This window comes from Giraffa tippelskirchi, chromosome 8 (assembly GCF_054371585.1).
Source record: "Giraffa tippelskirchi isolate mGirTip1 chromosome 8, T2T-mGirTip1v1.2.pri, whole genome shotgun sequence".
In the NCBI taxonomy this organism is placed as follows: domain Eukaryota; kingdom Metazoa; phylum Chordata; class Mammalia; order Artiodactyla; family Giraffidae; genus Giraffa; species Giraffa tippelskirchi.
In genome coordinates, this window is record NC_137282.1 from 151,089,514 (window position 1) to 151,096,768 (window position 7,255).

The following is a 7,255-nucleotide window of genomic DNA, read 5'->3' on the forward strand; positions in this document are numbered from 1 at the left end:
TATCATGTGTCTGAGAGAGTGCTAAAGGCCGAGGATACTGAAATAACCATGAAATAGCTGAAATAACTTGGCTTTCTGGAGGTCACCGTCTAATACAGAAAGTCAGGGCAGAGGAAAAACAAAACAATGAAGACACTGAAAAACGGGAGCCCTTCACCTAGACCCTTAGAGATACTGTATAGTGCAGCACAATGGATTAATGGAAGAAAATAAGTCTGATCCATTTCTTTCTTCCCCTTACAATCTTAAATTCTTCGGGGCCTTCTGATTCCGTGTGTGCGTGCGTGTGCGATTCCAGCACAATGCAGAACACAGTGAGGCCGCAGTGAAACAAGTCAATACTTTCAAAGCCCACTTTATCTACAAGGACAAGTATTATTTTGTTTTCCCTTTTTTCATAGTCACCATAGGTGGAAAACATGTCCCCTCTCATCGAACCGGGCCCAGCTCCCGGGCCTTGCTGCAGAACTCGCGCCGGTGGGGGAACCAGCAGAGAACTGGCGGCCCGCGGCGCCTAGACGCATACCGGACGCGGGGAGCCAGGAGCGCCCGCGCAGCCTCGCCAGGAACGCGCCTGCCGCCCTGGGACCGCCGGGCGGGGCGGGGCCGGGCGCAGCACCTCCCCCGCCAGGCCGCGCGGCTCCCGGCGCATTCCAGCACCCTCCTCCCGCGCGCCGCGCTCGCTCCCCCGACAGCTGATTCATTGGCTCGGCCGCCCAGACTGCCTGGCGCCGGCCGCGTGACGTCACCCATTCACCGAGCCCACCTCCCCCCCTCCGCTGGCGCCGGCCGGGCGGTCGCCTTGACAACGCCGACGCCAGCCGGCACAATGACTTCCAGCTGGAGCATCCCGGGCAGCCCGCGCGCTCTTGCGCTAGCGCTGAGCCTCGGAGCGCGGGGGTGGGTTTCTTTTCTTTTCTTTCTGTCTTTCTCTTTTTCTCTAGGCTCCTGCGGGTTCCCCCTGCCGGGAAATGCTCTCCCTCTAGTTTTCTAGGGCCCTAGTCCCAGTCTTTCCTGAAGCGTGCTTGCGGCCTCCCTTCCTCCGTCGCGGTCTCCCTGGGCTCTGTGTTTTGCTGGGCAGCATCCCATGCTAGGCTCGGCAGACCTACTGGCGGTTGGGTTCAGCCCTTGGAAGCGCTCACACCTGCAGAGTCTAGGCTCCTGCCAAAAGGCGTAAAGCAAAAAGGAGGAAAATTTATTGCCATAATAGCGAAAATGATAAACCTCGGCTGTCCTAGAGAAGAATGTCAGAGTAGGTGTTGATTACCTCCCACTATCGCAAAACAACTTTCTTTAAGAAAGAGTTTTGCGCTATCCCCTCTTAAAACGCGGCGGTTCTTATTTTGCATTTAGAGCAGACTTCAAGACTTTTAGGAACTTGAAGTTAGGGACTGGACGCTTCCAAAAGGATGAATCATCACAGGAGAGAAAACATATCTGGGAAGTAGTAGTGGTGTAAATAAAAATGAAGAGTATTTGCAAGGAGAGGGAGGGAGGGAGAGAGAAAGGAGAGATGGAAGAGGTTGCTAGTTTTCCGAGTAAGGCAAATAGTTCAGTATGCAACCCATTTCCACCCTCACCCCAGCCCACCCCCATCCAAAACTCTTTAAGCCCTGAAGGTGGGGAGTTGGGGAGGTGAAGGGAATGAAGAAGACTTAATATTGACCAGGGTTGGGTGGGAGGTAATACTTTATGCTTTATTTCACTTTTTTTTTTTTTTTACAAACCTCTTGCTTCAGAACATCTGCATTTTTGGAAGTAACTCCATAACAGAACTAAGCGAAACCCTCCCACGGATAGCATAAATTTGCATTGCCGAAGCTGCTGGTCTGCGGGATTCTTAAGCCGGGAGGAAGCAAATTCCCTTTCCTGCTCTTGCAAAAATACCTCCAGTAAAAACAAGCACTTTGGCCCCTTTCTACTTCTCATTAGTCCAGATTTCAGCATATCCTTCTTTGCTTTATTTATTGTTTATATGTTTAGTTCTGTCTTCAAATGGATTTTAAACACTTAGAAGGCAGAGAAGGACTCTCCTAAACTTTACATCTCCCGACTCAGTTGAATATATGATGCACAGTTAGTATCTTTGGATGATGGTGCTAAGGAATTACTAAGCACATTAGGCACAGTTATCTGTAAAGAGACTACCACGTAGTAGTTGATGATCATTAATAAATATAACTAATATATTAGAATTCACGATCAAGATTGCAGTATTTACTTTTCACGTTTCCCAGGAAACTGCTAGTAGCAGTCATCAGTTTGTTAATTTTTTTTTCTTTAAACCCCCGAACTCATTTTGTTACCCATCAAAAATGAGGACTCAGTGAAACATTAATTTTCTAAAATTGCTACATATTTAAATGTGATTGTAGTTATTCCTAAGCATTTTAAAATTATAACGTCCATACAAATGCTTTAGAATCCAAAGAACAGTCTATAGGGGTTGACATTTTTGTATAAAATGGTCTATAACATAATGGATGACTAATTATCCCAGCCACAGTATTTGGATTCACTTAAATGCCAGGTTTCAACATGGGGGGGACACCCTCAAGAGACCTAAAATAGATCTCCATATTTATTTTTCCCCCACGTCCTGTCTTCAACTAGACTTAATCCAGGTATTTCACTCACCTGTAGTTTCAGTAACAGCATTAGCTGCCAGTGGTTCCAACCCTAGCCACACTTGAGTGTTACCCTGGGAACTTTTAAAAAAATATGCTTGGCTAGGTTCCTTCCCTAGAGATTTTTGTTTCCTTGGTCTGGGGTATGGCCTGGGACATCTTTTTTTAAAGTTAATTTCCCCTTATCGATTCACAGAAAGTTACAAATATAGTACAGCAAGTTTCCATCTAGCCTTTACTTTGTTTCCATCTTGGTTTACATTTACGTAACTATAAAACAGTTGTAAAATCAGGAAACTGACATTGGTATAAAGTGTTCCTGTAATTCCATGTCAACTTATCATTTGCATATCCTTGTAGCCACTAGAACAATCGAGGCATGGAACTATCCCAACACAACTAAGATCTTCCTGGTGTCATCCTTTGTAGTAGCCCAGCCCCTACCATTACTGACGGTTGGCAACTATTTGCCTATTCTTCATCTCTATTATTTTGCCCTTTGAGAAAGATTAGATAAATTGCTTCTTACAAGCTTGTGACCTTCGGAGATTGGCTTTTTTCACTCAGCACAATGCTCTTCAGATCCATACAAGGTGTTGCAGGTAACAATAGTTTGTTCCTTTCTGTTACTGAAAGGTATTTCATCATATGGATGTACCACCGTTTAATTATTCACCTACTGTAGGACATTGTGGTTGTTTCCTTTCTTGGGGGCTGTTCCAAATAAAGCTGCTATGAACATTCACTTAAAGGTTCTTCTGTGGACACAAATTGTCATTTCTCTGGGATAAATGCCCAGGAGTGTGATTGCTGGCTCATATGGTAAGTATATGTTTAGTTTTTTAAGAAACTGCCAAACTATTTTCCAGAAATGCTGTACTATTTTACTTTTCCAACACTCATGCACGAGAAAGCCAGTTTCTCCCATCCTTGCCAGCATTTTTTATTTTAACTGTTCCAATATGTGTCTAGTGATATCTCACTATGATATTATTAATTTGCAGTTTCCTAATGACTAGTAATGTTGAACATCTTTTAGTGTCTTTATTTGCCATCCACATATCCTCTTCAGTGAAATTTCTCTTCCTATTTTTTTTTCCCATTTTTGTATTACATTGTTTTGTTTCTTTTGAGTTTTGAGAGTTGTTCATAAATTCTAGATACAGATCCTTTATCAGACATGGGATTTGCAAGTAGTTTGTACCAGTCTTTTTATACTCTTAAAAGGTTCTGTTGGAGAACAAAGTTTTTAATTTTGAGGAAGACCAATATTTTGATTTTTTAAAAGGTATCATGCTTTTGGTGTTGTGTCTAAGAAATTTCCACCACATCCTGGATCTTGAAGGTTTTCTTTTATGTTTTCCTGTCAAAGTTTTATAATTTCACATTTTACATTTAAGTGTATAGTTCATTTTAAGTTCATTATTATATAAGGTGTGGAGTTTAGATCCAGGTGCAAAACAAAAACCAATCACTATCATGCTGTATACCTGAAACTAACACAATATTGTAAATCCACCCTTCTTCAATAAAAAAGACTCAGACAAATTAGAATTTTAGTAAATGCCAAAAATGCATCTCTAGCATTGTCCCATAGCTGTAGGGTACTGATGTTCACTGTTATCAGTTGCATGAATCATCTCGGCAATTGAATGTAAAAATTCAATATATGTATTTCCTTTGGGGGCTTCCCTGGTGGCTCAGTGGCAAAGAATTGGCCTGTCAGTGCAAGAGATGTGGGTTCAATCCCTGGATTGAGAAGATCCCCTGGATTGAGAAGATCCCCTGCAGAAGGAAATGTCAACCCACTCCAGGATTCTTGCCTGGGAAATTCCATGGACAGAGTTTGGCGGGCTACAGTCCATGGGGTCACAAAGAGTCAGACATGACTGAGTGACTAAACAGCAACATTTCCCTTGTTGTGTTTTAAAGTTTTGGTTCTGAAGAACATCTGTTCCTCTCTCTGCCTCATTCTGTCTCTCTCTCTCTGTTTTTCTCTTAAATCCAGGCAACAAGAAAGCATTCTATCTTTTCTGTAATTTAAAAGGTTTTTAGCAGGTCTAATTTATTTGAAAAGATCTGAATACTGACTCCCGGCAAAACAGAACTCTGTAGTCCACTAATTACAGAGGTATTTGTGTCAAACCTTATTCCTTTATGTCTTCCTTGTTGGTATGCTTACATTCACTCACTCCTTGTACTGCATCTCCTATAGTAAGACAGAGTATATCACAGCTACAGTTAGTTTTTTGTTTGTTTTTAGCCATACCATGTGGGATCTTAGTTCCCTGACCAGGGATGGAACGCATGCCCTCTGCATTGGAACACAGAGCTTTAACCACTGGACCACCAGGGAAGTCTTTATAGCTGATGGTTAGTTTTATACTATAGTGAGGAATCCCTGTCTGTTAGATATGAACTGGGGCTGCCAATTCCATAACTGACGACTTGCTAACATTAAATGCTGAGAGTAAAGCAGAGGAATAGAAAGGATATCTAATTTATTGTACATGTTAGTGAAAAAAAGATATTTGTATATGTTCATATACGTGTGTGTGTGTTTTCTTGTTTCCCTCCACTTTGCCCCATGCCCAGGTATCTACACACCTCTATGGAGTGTTCCATTCATTTGTTGCCAGCACTAGGTTACTCAGTGGGAGACTTCCAGCTCTTTGTGTTTGGACTAAGTAGAATGTTACCCTATGACCATATATTAAAAAAAAAAAAGAAATAACCTTACAATCATTTGAAACAAAGCTAATTATTACTTTTAAAAAGCTACCTGCTTTCAATTAAGCAGGAAATTATCTAAGGAACCACTTAATTTGCCTTGGTCTGTAGTCTCACAACTGCTTTATGCTGAGTGGAGCATGAAATTAAATATGTAACAACTATTCTAATGGTTATGTTTCAGAATCCAGCATTTTAGAATCTTAGGTATTCTGAGTGGTGACAGATACAAAACGTACAAATCAAAGAATAGGACTGGATTGAGTTTGAGAAAAAAACGCAGAATATTATTAATGTCCTCTCGGCATTTTATATATTTATATGTTTTAGATATATATGTATATATATATTTTAAACTGAGTTTTAAAAGAAATCTTCTATTAATTTATACATGCAGAAAGGATAGCCATGCCTATATAGAAAAATCTCTTTGATCTACAAGAAAATGCCACTTTTTTTTCCCACATGGAGATTTTTACACTAGTTTTTTGGATCTATATATAACGTAGATTATGCCAAGCTATATTAGAAGAAAAGGTCATAATAAATTTTCACCATTTTGTGAAGAAATGCTAATACTAAATCCTTGTTCAAGGTATCTTTGTTGAGAGCCAAGACTACAGACTATTTGCAATGGAGAAACTGTTTATGTAGACATATAAGGGCACTAGTTTATGCAAGAAATTTTAGAAGCTTTGCTAAGATCACACTTCAATCAGTACTTAACAATGTTGTAAATGCTAGATGGTTCTCAGAGCCTCTTATTTATTTAAAACATTTTTTACAACTTTAAAACTATTTTTATACTAGATAAATCCTTTCAAACACTAATCATTACGAGTAAACATTAAAAAAAATCTCTGTATAAATGTGGATAAAAGCACCCTTGTTCTTTTTTAGTTTGTATTCCAAACCAACCCTTTTCTTTCTCTCTCTTTTTAAACTAAGTCAGGAATTCTGGCAGTTTTACCAGGGAATTTTGACAAATAGAAAAATTTGACTGGATATCTTCCTCTGCTTCCCGCCCCCGCCCTCCACCCCCACCCCACCGCCACATCCCTCACCATGTGTGATTCAGAAGTTTGAGCTGAGATGGCTTACAAGGTAGCAAAGTTACTCTGAAACTCATTTATTTTATGCTAAAGATGCCTAGTTTCTATCATTGAATCTCTCCATACTTGATGATATTGCTTAAAACATTTTTCTGTTTTAGTAAACTATTTTCTATAAAAATTCTCTGAGAAGCAACAATTAGATCTCTAATTGTTGGCAGCCACGGAGGATGACGTGGCTACCCACTCCAAGATTCTTATCTGGAGAATTCTGTAGACAGAGGTGCCTGGTGGGCTACAATCCATAGGGTTGCAAAGAATCGGACATGACTGAAGTGACTTTGCATGCACACTCACATATATCTTTTTATCTTTTAGAACAAAAGTTCTAAAAGAACTTTTTAGAACAAAAAGTTTCTCTTGCATTTGTCCTTCAGTTTTTTGTTTTAATCAGAGAGTGAGCATTAACCTGAATCCCAGAGTCCTTGTGCCAGAATCTGTGAACCTGGAGAGAATGGCTGAACCTCCCTGATCCAGGTTCCTATAAACTGCAGCATTGTTTATGTGTGCAATGGACATAACTGTCTATCCAAATAGTGAGGATTTCTTGGGATAAGGTAAGACAAACATCCCTTAAAGTGACTGACACACAGTAGGACCTCGTTATCAAGATTTAAGTGGCACCAATTAATTGGTGGATCATCTGGGCTTTTTTTTTTTTTCTAGTTTATGTTCTATTGTGGCAGGTCTTGTGACAAATGCTTCATGTCTGTTATTTCATTTAATTCTTCCAACAGCTTGGCGAGCTCAGTCCTAATATTATTATCTCATTTTACAGCTGAGGAA

The 7,255-nt window shown here is 40.4% G+C and overlaps 1 long non-coding RNA gene across 1 annotated transcript; it reads left to right on the forward strand.

The window, feature by feature from the left end:
- Positions 1 to 804: 804 nt before the first annotated feature.
- LOC145516680 (uncharacterized) lies at positions 805 to 5,358 on the forward strand. Its single transcript, XR_014061661.1, has 2 exons — positions 805 to 900; positions 1,740 to 5,358. It is a non-coding gene; the product is annotated as an uncharacterized LOC145516680 (long non-coding RNA).
- The last annotated feature ends 1,897 nt before the right edge of the window (positions 5,359 to 7,255 follow it).